The 12,676-nt window shown below is 33.3% G+C and overlaps 1 long non-coding RNA gene across 1 annotated transcript in view; it reads left to right on the plus strand.

Annotated features, from left to right (window-relative positions):
• The first annotated feature begins 1,189 nt into the window (after positions 1–1,189).
• LOC146394989 (uncharacterized) overlaps positions 1,190–12,676 on the plus strand; it is a 33,972-nt gene continuing 22,485 nt past the window's right edge. The window contains exons 1-3 of the long non-coding RNA XR_014834451.1: positions 1,190–1,528; positions 2,527–2,649; positions 7,557–7,716. This is a non-coding gene — a long non-coding RNA (uncharacterized LOC146394989). The remainder of the gene's footprint in view (positions 1,529–2,526; positions 2,650–7,556; positions 7,717–12,676) is intronic.

A 12,676-nucleotide genomic window follows, 5' to 3' on the forward strand; every position in this document is an offset into this window, starting at 1 on the left:
GAAGAATTTTTTTTTAAATTTATTTCATAAAGCAGAGAATTATTTAAATAAATTAAAATTCAGACTCAAAGTGGCGAGTCCTCGGTAAACATCTTAGGCTTTTATTTGAGAAAGTCTATGTCCTAGGAGTAAGGATTATGCCCTAAGTGTAATAAGACTTGGACTTAGGCTTTTTAAAATTAGTATGTTTCAGTTTTGCCTTTATTCCAAGACAGATTTATTTTTTACAAATTTTGAAGTATAATTTGCTATTACTAGACCTGTGAAGAAGCAGGAAAAATTTACTGATGAACATGAACTTTTAAAATGCAACAGGAGCAAATCAAGGGATAATCTTGATATTGGATTTAGCAGAAAATGACTTCAAAAAAAACTTTTCAAATATTCTTACTCATGCAAAAATTTCTATTTTGAAGGTAATTAAAAACTTTTGTTTCTCTTTCTATTTCTGGGATAACAATTCTAATATTCTCAGATAAATGAATGAACTTTTAAGAGTAGGAAAGAGATCAGTGTAAGAAACCAAAAAGAAGAAACATCATAAATAAAGTTTAATAATGTATTATCCCTGGTGAAATTGCAAATTTAAAGATAAATAAAATATAGTTTTATACTTACCAGATTGAGAAAGATGAAAATCTGTTTTAAGATTGCATTCTGCTACAACTTGGAGGGTTTAAATTGCATATACTCAGTAACATGACATTATATATAAGAATACATAAAGCCCTTAACATTTTTGATGCTAATTTCATTTCTTAAAACACATCACAAGAAAACAGTTTTAAGATAAGGCAGAGATTTCTGTGGAAGTCTGTTTATTTTAAACTTATTAACAATAGAAAAAATAAGGAGACATATATTTCCTACAAAGTTGATTCATTAAGTGTTCATCCTTGCTATGAAAAAGTATGCAGTCATCTAAAATATTTATTTATTTTAAATAAATATAATATATGCATATGATATACATATATACATGTATGCATATATGTATGTAAATATATCATATGCACCATATGTTCTCAATTATTTAAATGAAATTATATACAGGAAACAACTAGAAAAATGCATAGTGATATTAAATATTGATCACTTTTAGCTATAAGAACTGTAACTCAAAGTTATGATAATAGAATTTAAGTTCACTGAGAAAAAGAATCTTTTTAAACTATTTTTGTGTATTTCATAGCATCTAGCTTAGTGCATAGCATACGTGTTTGAAAAAATCTGTTGAAAATAAATTTATGAAGTGATAGATAACAATCAAAATCAATAATTCAATAATCCAGAATTTATTTTGTAAAAAATTGTGTATATATTTCAGAATATTTGCTAATTAAGCTCTGTCTTTCTTAGATCTTAATAACAAATATAAATATGGTGATTTTCACTTGTTAGTCATTGTTGTGGGTACTCTATGTGAATTAAAATACAAATCTTTTATATTACCCTATGAAGAAATTCAGGCATGGAGAAGTTAAATAACTTGACTGAAGTCCCACAACTAGTAAGGATGGAAACTCAGGTAATCTTACTCATGAAATCTTGCTCTTAGTCATATTATAGTGTTAAAAGTTTTCTTGAGTTGTCTGAAATGTTATATGGCTCTGAAAATTAGTGGTTATGAAATTTTTTCCACCTGTGTGGAATTAAGTTTTGGGAGTGAATTACACATATATACATATATATTTACTTATAATTATATGTGTATGTGTGTGTGTATATGATGGTATGTGTATAAATATATATATATATTTTTTTCATGACAAATGAACTTCAATGCCCAGAAATTCTTATTATGTGCTAACACTGGCTTGCCACAGTATCAGCTGCCCATTCTATTTATCTTCATGTTTAATCTTTGGATTAATTGACTCTAGAGTTACTCCCAGAAAGTCACTTGAAAATGCTCTCCATATAGTAACTGATGCCTTTGCAAATAAAAGCAGATAGTTTATTAAGAAATTGATTATTATCCTTGTCCTGTAGGAATAAGATTAGAATAAAGTTGTTTCTGTGGAAAGAGAAATATGGCAGCAACAAGTCTAAAATGACAGGACATGGCTCTGACAGGCAATAATCCAGAAGAATAATTCTAGAGTGCCCTTTTTGATTCTTGGGAAACTAGAGATAAACTTGGGGATGATGGCCATTGCTATTCAGTGCCTGGGAGAGAAAGTAGGAGATAATCAAGTGTTAACCTATTTTAGAATATTGCTAGGGATTGACTTCTTATGGGATAATCTGAATTGCCCAAAGATCCACCTAAAATATTCTGAAATTACTCGTGATCCCACTACATGTTATCTTAGTGCCTTTGAGGAAAAAAAAAATAACAGAAGGAAGAATTGTTTGGCTATAATCCAGGCCATCTGGTTTGGTCACATAGGCACATCCACTTAGATGGTTTATCCATAATGCAAGAATACAACTAAACGAGCTAGAAGACTGGAATTCCTCTGTATTATCAAGGATGTGTCCAGAATAGTTGAAGAAATTTCCATTGTCATTTTATCTTTCCAGAAAAGAAACTTGAAAATACATAATTTCAAGCTTCAGAATGGATATATGTCAACAAAAACCAGTCCATTTGTTGGAAAATTAAGTCCATCATAACTGCAGTTTTCTTGTAAAGAGCAATAACAGGTTGGTTAATATTTTACACTCTTCAACTTATTTTTAGATTGTTATACTCCCATAGTCATTGTGGTGTTATGTTGTTTTGTGTACTCACAACCTAGTACAACCTAGTCTGCTAGTAGCCCATATGTAGATAGTCTTTTGTACTTTTAGAAATTGGGTTATGTATGTACCTGTCAGAATATGCTCTATTACGTGCTACTCTCAGAGCCCACAAATGCTTTCTCCAGAATGACAGATACTCTGTAACCCTGGATTTCCTATTTTATCCAAAAACACATCTTCTTGCATAAAAGAAGCCTGTAAATAACAAGAAAATGACATTCCCATATTTTTGTGTTTTGTAATACTTTATCTCAAATTACAAATAATAATACTTGCACGTGGTACATAATTTTAACAATATAATCCAGTCTTAGTGTTTTACTGCCATTCATAAACTGCTCCAGCAGAACTCCTTGTGATTTACGGCATCAATAGGACCCTTTAAATTACATCCTATATTATGTCGTAGGGCATGTATTGCCCTATGGTCTCACATGCAATGTCAGAGACAGAGAGAACAAGAAATGGAGAATTGTGATTTCACTGTAAATCAAAAGCTAAGTATTGTTTATGAGCACTGGGGTTTTAGCTCATGAGATCACTTTTTTTTTTTTTTAATAGCAGTTAACTTGATGTGGGACAAACCTAATTCAATCAATAATTATTTACCCTTTAAGTCTTTGGTATTATTAAGTAAAAGCAAGCACTACACATATAATTTATTTCCCTAAAAATTAGTCTATTATTTAAAAAAAATGGCTAGGTTTTTACTGTAAGTATGAAAAGAATATTGAAAGATGTGTATGTTTATCTCAATGTCATGTATACATGGTAGGCACTCTATAAACATTTGCTGACTTTTCCATTAGTTTAAAAAATAAAATTTCCCAATTAAACCAGTTTATTAATTTGTATTTGACTGAGGATATAAAACAATGCAGGTTGAAAAGGTTGAAAAGTCATCTATAGTCACCTATAAATTGTTTATTTTTTAATTTGAATGATATTTAATAAATATCATAGACACCCAAACACAGAAGTTGGATTCAGAAGAGACATTCAGTTCATTTCATGGCCAAATATTTGAAATAGTCACATCATCTGCAGTGATTTAATTTAAGACTTAAGATGACAACTATGACAACTATGATTTTTCAAAGCATTTTAGGATAGCTTGACCTTGATTTCTCACAGATAAAGATGTCTTTTGACCTCAGATTTCCCCACACAGTCTGAACCTGGTAATAAGTAGTTAGAAATAAGGGTAGTGATAATTTGTGATTCAGATTAAGCATTTAATCCAAGCATAGCCAGATTTACTTACCTGGGAATAACCTAGTTTAAGAGGCAGACAAATTACAATGAAAAGGCAGAAAAAAACAAATACTTTAGTCTTAATTTCATTACTTAAGCCCTGGCACACACATAGGGAAGTAAACCTGCTTCCTAATGATTATTACCTGTTTCTTCCAATTGTGCTTGATGTCTCCCAATCCTTTCCATACCATAAGCAGCAACTCTGTGAAATTTCCATCAACAAAAGATATGTATACAGATGGAAAGAGTCATTAAAAAAATAGATTCTCAGGGCTATTTGGATTCACTTAATCTCTACAGAGGATGGTTAAGAAATCAAAGAAGTAGATGGGGTTCTTTCTACACTCTTATGTGTCTAGTATTTACCCGCAGGCATATATGAAATAGTTCTTAAATAACTGTGGCTACTTAAAATTTACAGAATTGAACCTATGCAGGGAGTAGTTGATCTTAAACTGACACAAACCAGATAGTCTCTTAATGTTACTCTAAGGAATTTTAAACTGACTCTGTTAAAGCTGAGGTTATTTGCCTTGGGGATGCCTAATGGAAGGGTTATTATAACACTGTCCACAAATAGGGGCCTTGAGAGAGTCAGGCCATAACACTCCATTGACAGCTAATACATTGGGCCATTGCCAGGTCACAGGGATCTCCAAGGTCAAAGGTCATATCTCTCCTTTAATATTTAAATAAAGATACTTGACAAAAGCAGAAGACACATCATTGCCAGTGATGGCTCTGCTCAATTTATAAGAACCTTTACAAAGTCATGCTAATTCTCGGCCTTCTTAGAATGCATGGTAACCTTTCATAAATCCATCTTTTCCAGATGTCCTTGGAAATGACAGTTATAAAACTACAAATGATTTGTAATGCAAAATGGGAATGACAGATTTGAAGATTAGGGCTCTATGTACTGAAATGACTGAGATTGTAGCTAACAAAAGGCATAAAATGCATCGATAAATAGCTGCTGAAGTAACTCAAGATTCTTTTAAACATTCCTCGTAAATGCTTGAACAACAAAACAACAAACCTATGCTTATAATGTTACAAGTAGCAGTTTACTTCAAGATAATGGAATAGAATTCTTCTGTGTGGGTCAGCTGGAAGACAAATAACAAACTAGTTATGCTTTTTTTCTCTAGGCAGTAGAATGTTTTTTGCATGTCAGCATATGAACCTGATTTTTTTTAAATCTTTAAGCAACACTGGACAAGTTAACTTAATTATATATTCTTTTTTCTTAACTTTTTAAAAACGAATCAACCAAATGGTTTATCGTATTAACAGATCTCAGATGAGTCACAAATTAAAACCTAATGAAAAATAATTTTCGTACTTAATCTTTACTGCTGAGATGACTTCCATTGACAGGATAAGTTGGGGCTATCTATATAAACAATATGCATCAATGGATAATTTCAACTGCCTATTTTCAAGGCAACTGAAAGTTAGGAAGTAATTTGAGGCAAAACTGGGATGCTGTAACCTTTTGAATCATACTTGAAGAATGACTAAATACTGCTTTTTTGTATGACTTTTAAAAACCTACATGATAAGCATCTTACCCTGTTGCACTTTGAAATAGCACGTATAAGGCCTACTTCTGAAAGCATCAGGAGAGTACTAAGAGCTTGGATCCCACATGACCTTTTGCTAGAGAGGAATTTCATGACTGACTCTTTTTTGTGCTTTGTTTCTGTTTGCTTCCTATCCCTTTTTTCTCTGTATGTCCTCTACTTGAATTTAATTCATTTCATTTTACTCTCACTTCTCTGCCTAATGAATGACTCTTCAATAAAAATGAGATTGAGCCCATGGTTGTGATTCTGCCAGGTGTGGGGAGAAAAAGCAACTTAAAATCAATTGAAACTTTCAGATTTTAATCCTTTGTTTGAATTTGGAGAGCTTGAAAGTGAGCCATAAGCCTTTCAATATTAGCGACCTAGAACTATAATTATAGTAAAGACTTTTTTGTAGAGGAGCTAATACGTCTTTGGAAACAGGAAGTAATACATTTTCAAGGAATCTCTAAGTTTTGCTGTGAATAGTTGCATTCATTAGATCAATTTTACTCGAAGTAGGAAACTCATTTCTGAACATTCCTGGAAACCCCATGTGTGCTAAGTTTAGTTAACTATAAAATATATTTGACCAAAGCATGAGGAAGGATATTTCCTTTCCTTGCTTATTTTTCCAGTGCCATAAAATATGCTATCATGTTTACAGTATGTCAGAGTGATGTCATAAGCAGAACACTAAAACAGATGATGTTTTCAATGTGTGAGGTGAAAAAAAAACCTCCAGGACTAACTAGGAGCCCTAAAGTCAAAATATTATATTGAGACTATGGGACTATACTGGGGAGGCTAAGCCTCTGTGAAAATGAGGACATGCTTTACCTGTCACACGGTCAACTTATTCTCCCTTCTCACTCAGTCCATCTTATTAAATGATTAGGTTATTGGGTGAAAAATGCAGGGCAGTGATGGGTCAAGCTACTCCTCCAAGAAAACTGGCCATTTCTAAACATTTTGAGCATTAGGTCTGCAGTATTTATTTCATTCACTCTTAGATTAACATTTATTTATTCACTGGAGCCAAGAAAACTGACTTTTGGGGGGTTATTTGAATGTAATATTTATTTCCATTATTAATTCATTCATTCATGCAATGTTTACTGTCCTCCATGTGTCAGCAAAGCTTCTAGGCACTGCAGGGATAAAGAAGAACCACACAGTGACTTCTTTAAAGACCTAATGATTATGTTGACATTATACCTTCATTAAGTGACTTGGCCGCCTTCATCTTCATTTGGCTCTCATATTCAATATTAACTGATATACTTTCACTGAAAGAGATAATTTTGCATTTGTCTTTCTTCACTAAGCTGTGGCTTTCTATGAAAAAGAACTGTGCTTCATCATTTTATAGTCTCAGGGTAAATTGTCAATAAAAATACACAGAATAAATGAATGAATACGATACACAGTAGCAGAATTATACTTGTTTTGTGATCTGCAGTTTGATCATGTTCAGTTTAAGATACTCAAACATCCCCATGTTACAGTATTTTCAATAATGGTAAACATACTTTTATCCCAAAGTGTGGTTTGGGGAGACTTAAAAAAAAAAAGCAGAAGGGGAAGCTCATTATTCGAATATGGGCCAGAGGTGCCTATGCCTGTTGTGTAACTATACTGGAGAATAAAATAGACCCAAAGTCAAGGTGAGATCCACAGAACTCTCTACATTTATACCAATTGAGATATGTCATACTGATGTTCAGAACATTTAACACTCTTTAAATGAGTCCTCAGTTGGTAACTCCGTACACAATTTGCATCTGGTTTGATCTATTGCTTACTCTAATTAACATACATATCATATAGTCTGATTGTCTTCAATGATTCTTTATAATATTTCTTCCATATGCACAGGATGTCATCATCACTCCAGCCCTCTCCCCACTACCCCTCTGATTGCAACACAGAAGCTTTTTGAGTAACATATTATTCTTTTTTCTCTTTTTAATACAAATCCAGCCTGGCAGGCACAGTGTTATGTGTAGACTGGATTGAATCAAAGCAGCATTCTCCTACTTTCCCTGTGTATAGGAAGTGATCCTAACAAGAATCAGATTTTCCTGGACCCATAACAGAGGAAACAACTGGCACAGTAATTCTTTGAAATGGAACCATGAGGGCAAGTACTAACGTATCCTTCTATTGCATGCAATGCCTTATGCACAAAAGTAGTTTTTTTTGACTGTTGAAATGGACTGAATCGGATTTGTGGTACTAAATTTTTTAGGGTATGTGAATATTTTGATTTATTTTGAAAGATTCTGTGTTCACAATTCATCTGGTCAGATCAGGAGTTTCAGTTTTGATTTTATGTAACTTACTTATGGAATGGATTTAAGACAGATGTTTAGGGAGGTGTTTATAAATATTTTCATTTGATCAGAAAGAGAAGAAAAATAAGCAGGACAACTAATAATCCAACGGTATTAATAATCCAACAACACAATCATGCCTTGTTGGATTAATAGTAGTATTTATTAAGCACCCACAGGATTGGAGTAAGAAGCCAGGAGCTCATGATCTGCCATTGATTAGCTGAGTCACCAGAAACAGCATAATTAGCCTCAGAGAAACTCACTTTCCTCATCTGTAAAAATGGGGCTAATTATACCAACCACTTATTGTTGTTAAAATTCAAAGGATATCATGGAAATAAATGTGCTTTTCAAACTGTACAGTTGCTAAAATCATATAATATAACATAATTTTATTTCCATTAGACTATGAATTCTTTTAGGGCTAGGATCATGTATTCATCTTTGTAAAAATTTCTACGCTTAACAATATTGCTGGCACATAGCAGGTGTTCAGTAAATGAATAAATTCAGGATATCAGAGTTACAAAGATTCTTATGATCCTTGCCTTCAGAAAATTCATAATCTAATAAAGGAGGTGGATATATGTACAATATACTATAACAAAGTTTAAAATGACACCTGCACCTCAGCAGTGTTATATTAATCACCCATGTAGTAATTTCTCTATTCTTTCTTTTCTGTGTACAAATATCTACCAAACAGTATGCAAACAAAAATTCAACCTCACACTGATATGTGCTTTTTAAAATTCCTATGAATTTTACCGTATGAACAAGGAAAAATAGAATCAACATTTTTAGAGTTGGGAGATACTTTAGATAACATATCTAGTGGAGAGGCAAGCCCAAATGTTCTTTAAAAAAAAAAATAGGTGAACAACTTGCATTTACTATTTCCCTATATTTGATGTAGGAGCAATGGTCTTCCAGAAAATCCATACTGACTGACCTTTGTGATTTCTCATGGTAAAGGGAAAGTAAACCTGATGTTTAACTCTACTGAAAAAAATCTTGAATTGATTAAGATGTCGGTTATAATAACTTACATTTCAAGGCTATTTCCTACCAGAAATGTTCTTGTTCACAAACCAGAGAAAGCTCTGCTTACTTAGTAAGTAGTTAAATAATTCCTGTTGTATGAATGAGCAGAGATGACCTCTGAGTTCCTTCTTCTTCTGAAATTCCTTAAGGATGAAAAGCCTAGAACAGTCAGAGACTAGACACTGTAGCCCTCTATTTTGCAGTTGTATCTGGAACCTAAAATCCTTTCTTGGCTGGAAGATGATGTTGAACACCAATTGGCTACAGATGCTTTATTGGCAAAGGGAAGGAAACATGCACAATTCACTTCAAAGTTCAGCTTAGTGTCACACACAATTCAGGGTCAGTCATTTGTGTGGCTATATAGGGTCCCAAAGCAATGGGCACAGCATTTAAGCAGGAGGATTTCAAGTACAGCCATCAATTCTATTAAGCAGAGGAATTCTTCAAACAGTATCTGGCAGCTGCTGTCTTCATTTTCAGATGCATAATAATACCTTGTATTGTATTTCTTCCAAGCACTTTATCTTTATATCAACATTGGATAGGGGAAATAGTGATACCTATTTGTTGTGGATAGAGAAACCAAAGCACAGAAGGGTTAGGGACCTGCTGAGGTGACATGTTTAATGGCAGAGCAGCAACAATAATCCAATGGTGCAGAAATCAGAACTCTTGGGTCAGTTGAGGGTGGTTCCAAGGATGTTTGTTTTTACTAGAATGTTTTACTGGAACCGCTTGTTTGGTGCCTATGTGATGGTTCCGGCTGTTGAAATGGAGTAAGGGTGGGGATGACATAGAATGGTGGAAAACGATAAGTTCAGAATCGATTTGTTGCAGCTGGAATGAAGAGTGTTTGAAAATACAGCTCCAAACTAGAAAGCGAAATGAAAAATTATGCACATGTTTAGTGGTTCTTCCTTCTTTCCTTCCTTCCTTCCTTCCTTCCTTCCTTCCTTTATTCCCCCATTGTTCACATCAAAAAGAGAAGCAAAAAGGGCAAATAGTAGGTACAGAAAAACTAATAATTAAGATGGGGTCTGCAATAAACCTGAAATCAGAGTTGTATTTGAAGGTTCTTTCCTATTGCCAATATGTGTGTGTGTGTGTGTGTGAAAGAGAGAGAGAGAGAGAGGGAGAGAGAGAGAAAGAGGCCCTCAAACAAGGCATAATGTGGTGAGTGGAGAGACGGCTGATTCCAGCCTCTCGGCCAGACTGAATTGTGACTTTTCCTTTTCCAATGAGAATTCTGGCAAACTCAGAAGACTTTAGTTTCCACCTTTACTCTTTGTAGCTTCCTAAGGTGCTTGTGGAAATTAGTCTTTTTGTGAAGCATAAATGGTGAAACCTATTAAGATCAGAGAGAGTGCAAGGAAACCACGCACAAGGTGCACATGTCGATAGAGACAGGCTTCAAAATTTTTAGGGAAAATAGTTACATACTGAAATGTGCAGTTTTATTTAAAGAACACACAGCAACCTAGAAACACGAATAGCTTTATTTTAAAGAAGAACAAATAAGAAAGGAGGACAGATAAATATGTTGCTTTATGTTTTTCTATCTTTAGATACTTTCCTTTAGCCATTATAATTATTTTTAAATATTAAAAAAATCTCATTCAAAGCTTCCAAAATTTGCAGCTATTTTTTTTTCTCTGAAAGAACTCCATTCTAAATGGGAAACTAAGTCACTAAAATAAAATTTGAGTGACACTCTCTAGCACCACCCCCAAACCCTCTGTTACCAATTTTCATTTAACTGGCTGCCAGCCACCAGCCCAAATTTGAAAAGATTCATGAAGCACACTTCCTTGGAATTATGATGTCCTGTTTTATGGGATATTCAGACTTTGGTAAGAATGGAAAGATAGATCCTTTTCAGCATTAACTGAGATATATTAGTACGAGGAATTCAACGGCTGTGAATAATCTGCTTTGCAAATAGGCTCTAAAATTTCATTGTCCTGAGGAGAAATTGAAGAGAGTTTTATTAAAGACAATAGGAAAAATTAAAAATAGATAAGAAAACTAGGGGCTGATGCTGAGAGTAAAAAACAGCCTTACAAAATATCTCTTTCCTAAACTTAATGAATATCTGAACAATAACAAAACCTAAAGCTCTACTGTGGTTAATTTTTAAAAAGAAGTATGGAACAGTTATTATTATAGAAGCAGATTTCAGAAATTACTGTAACCAACTGATTACCAGTTGTAATATATTTTTTAAACATTGTGGCCATATTTCTGTCTTGTTAATACTACACCTTTGAATTACCAACTTCTTTCACTTCCTTATGCCTGGAGCACTTTCTTAAATTGTGTAGTTCTGGGTCATGCTATTACTCTGAACTAAAGTGGATGTGCTAATTTAAATTAGAAGTTATTTTACTACCTAGTTGGTAAACACAGTTAGTAGACCCAAATTTCTCTGGGATTTACTATTAGATCTCTAAGGAGAAAAATATATCTTAGTTATGATATTTATCACTGACATTGTTTAAACTAGAAAATTGTAGTAAGTGATTAAAATCAGTTATACATCAGAGGGGGAATTAAATGCAACTGTTTGAAGAACAGAGGAAAACTAACCTTAAAACTAAAGATTATTCATTGAATGAGATACTCTAATCCAGAGGCAACTATTTTCTTTAAATAACCTGTCCTTGGGTGCCTTCTTTCACTTCATGTCACCAACATTTGCTGTTTCTCTTAAGAAAATAACACTGAGTTAATATTTTATCCTGTTTTATTATTAATGTTATGAGTTATGAAGAAATGGAAAATGCCTAATCCATGCTTCACCACCCCACATAAAAAGGTGCTTTGATATTTTATATATAAAACAATTACCTACAATTAAAGTATAATTCAGCAAACAAATAAGGATATAGTTCTAACTTATGCAGTACCTCCAAATTTATGCTGTTCTCTTTTACAAATCTTCTTTACCTGTAACTTATTTTTCAAGATCTAATGTCAAACAAATTTTCTCCCTCAAGTACTTTGTAGGCTCCAATCTGAAAGGTATTATTTGCTTGAACAAATCGCATGCATTTATAATGAAAGAGGAATTTTAATTTGCGGTTTTGTGGATGCTGTCTTAATCAGGGAATGCAAGTTCTGTTTCTCAGATGAAACATAAACAATAAAACCCCTTTCCAAGGCACTTGCATTTTTTTCCACTAGAGGTCTCTCTCGTAACAGCTTTCCTTTTGTTGGGCTCATTAATTATTTTACTCAAAGGAACAATTCTACCTTTTAGATTGGAATGCTGCACTTAACATGTTATGCTAGAGAAAGATATAATACCTCCTCAGCTTATTCTCCTCCTTGATGAGTAGATATCAGGTTAACTGAATGAATCATCTTGGGTGTGTTATTATACAATGGCCACACTTTAGTAAAGAAGTTTGAACTTTCACCTAGGCTTCCAAAGTCTTGAAATTTGACCAGTTAAAACAATAGGCTACAATACATATGTGTTATCAATGAGCACCAAATGGTCAGGCTTGGGATTCTCCAGAGAACATTCATGATTTGGTGCCAACTTAGGTCATTTAATTGCAAGTCAGAATCATTTTACATTCATTTCTTCCAATTTGCAAGAAAAGAAAGCATATTTTCCATCTGTGAATTTAGTTTTTGCTGTTTCCTTGTATATCCTCTTTGTAGAAGATAAGCAAAAACTATTAACCTCAAACAGATCCATATTATATTATG

This window comes from Sus scrofa, chromosome 18 (genome assembly GCF_054392235.1).
Source record: "Sus scrofa isolate SSC_HxYL_T2T_F1_AM1 chromosome 18, Sscrofa_HxYL_maternal_Yorkshire_Landrace_v2.0, whole genome shotgun sequence".
NCBI classification, from domain to species: domain Eukaryota; kingdom Metazoa; phylum Chordata; class Mammalia; order Artiodactyla; family Suidae; genus Sus; species Sus scrofa.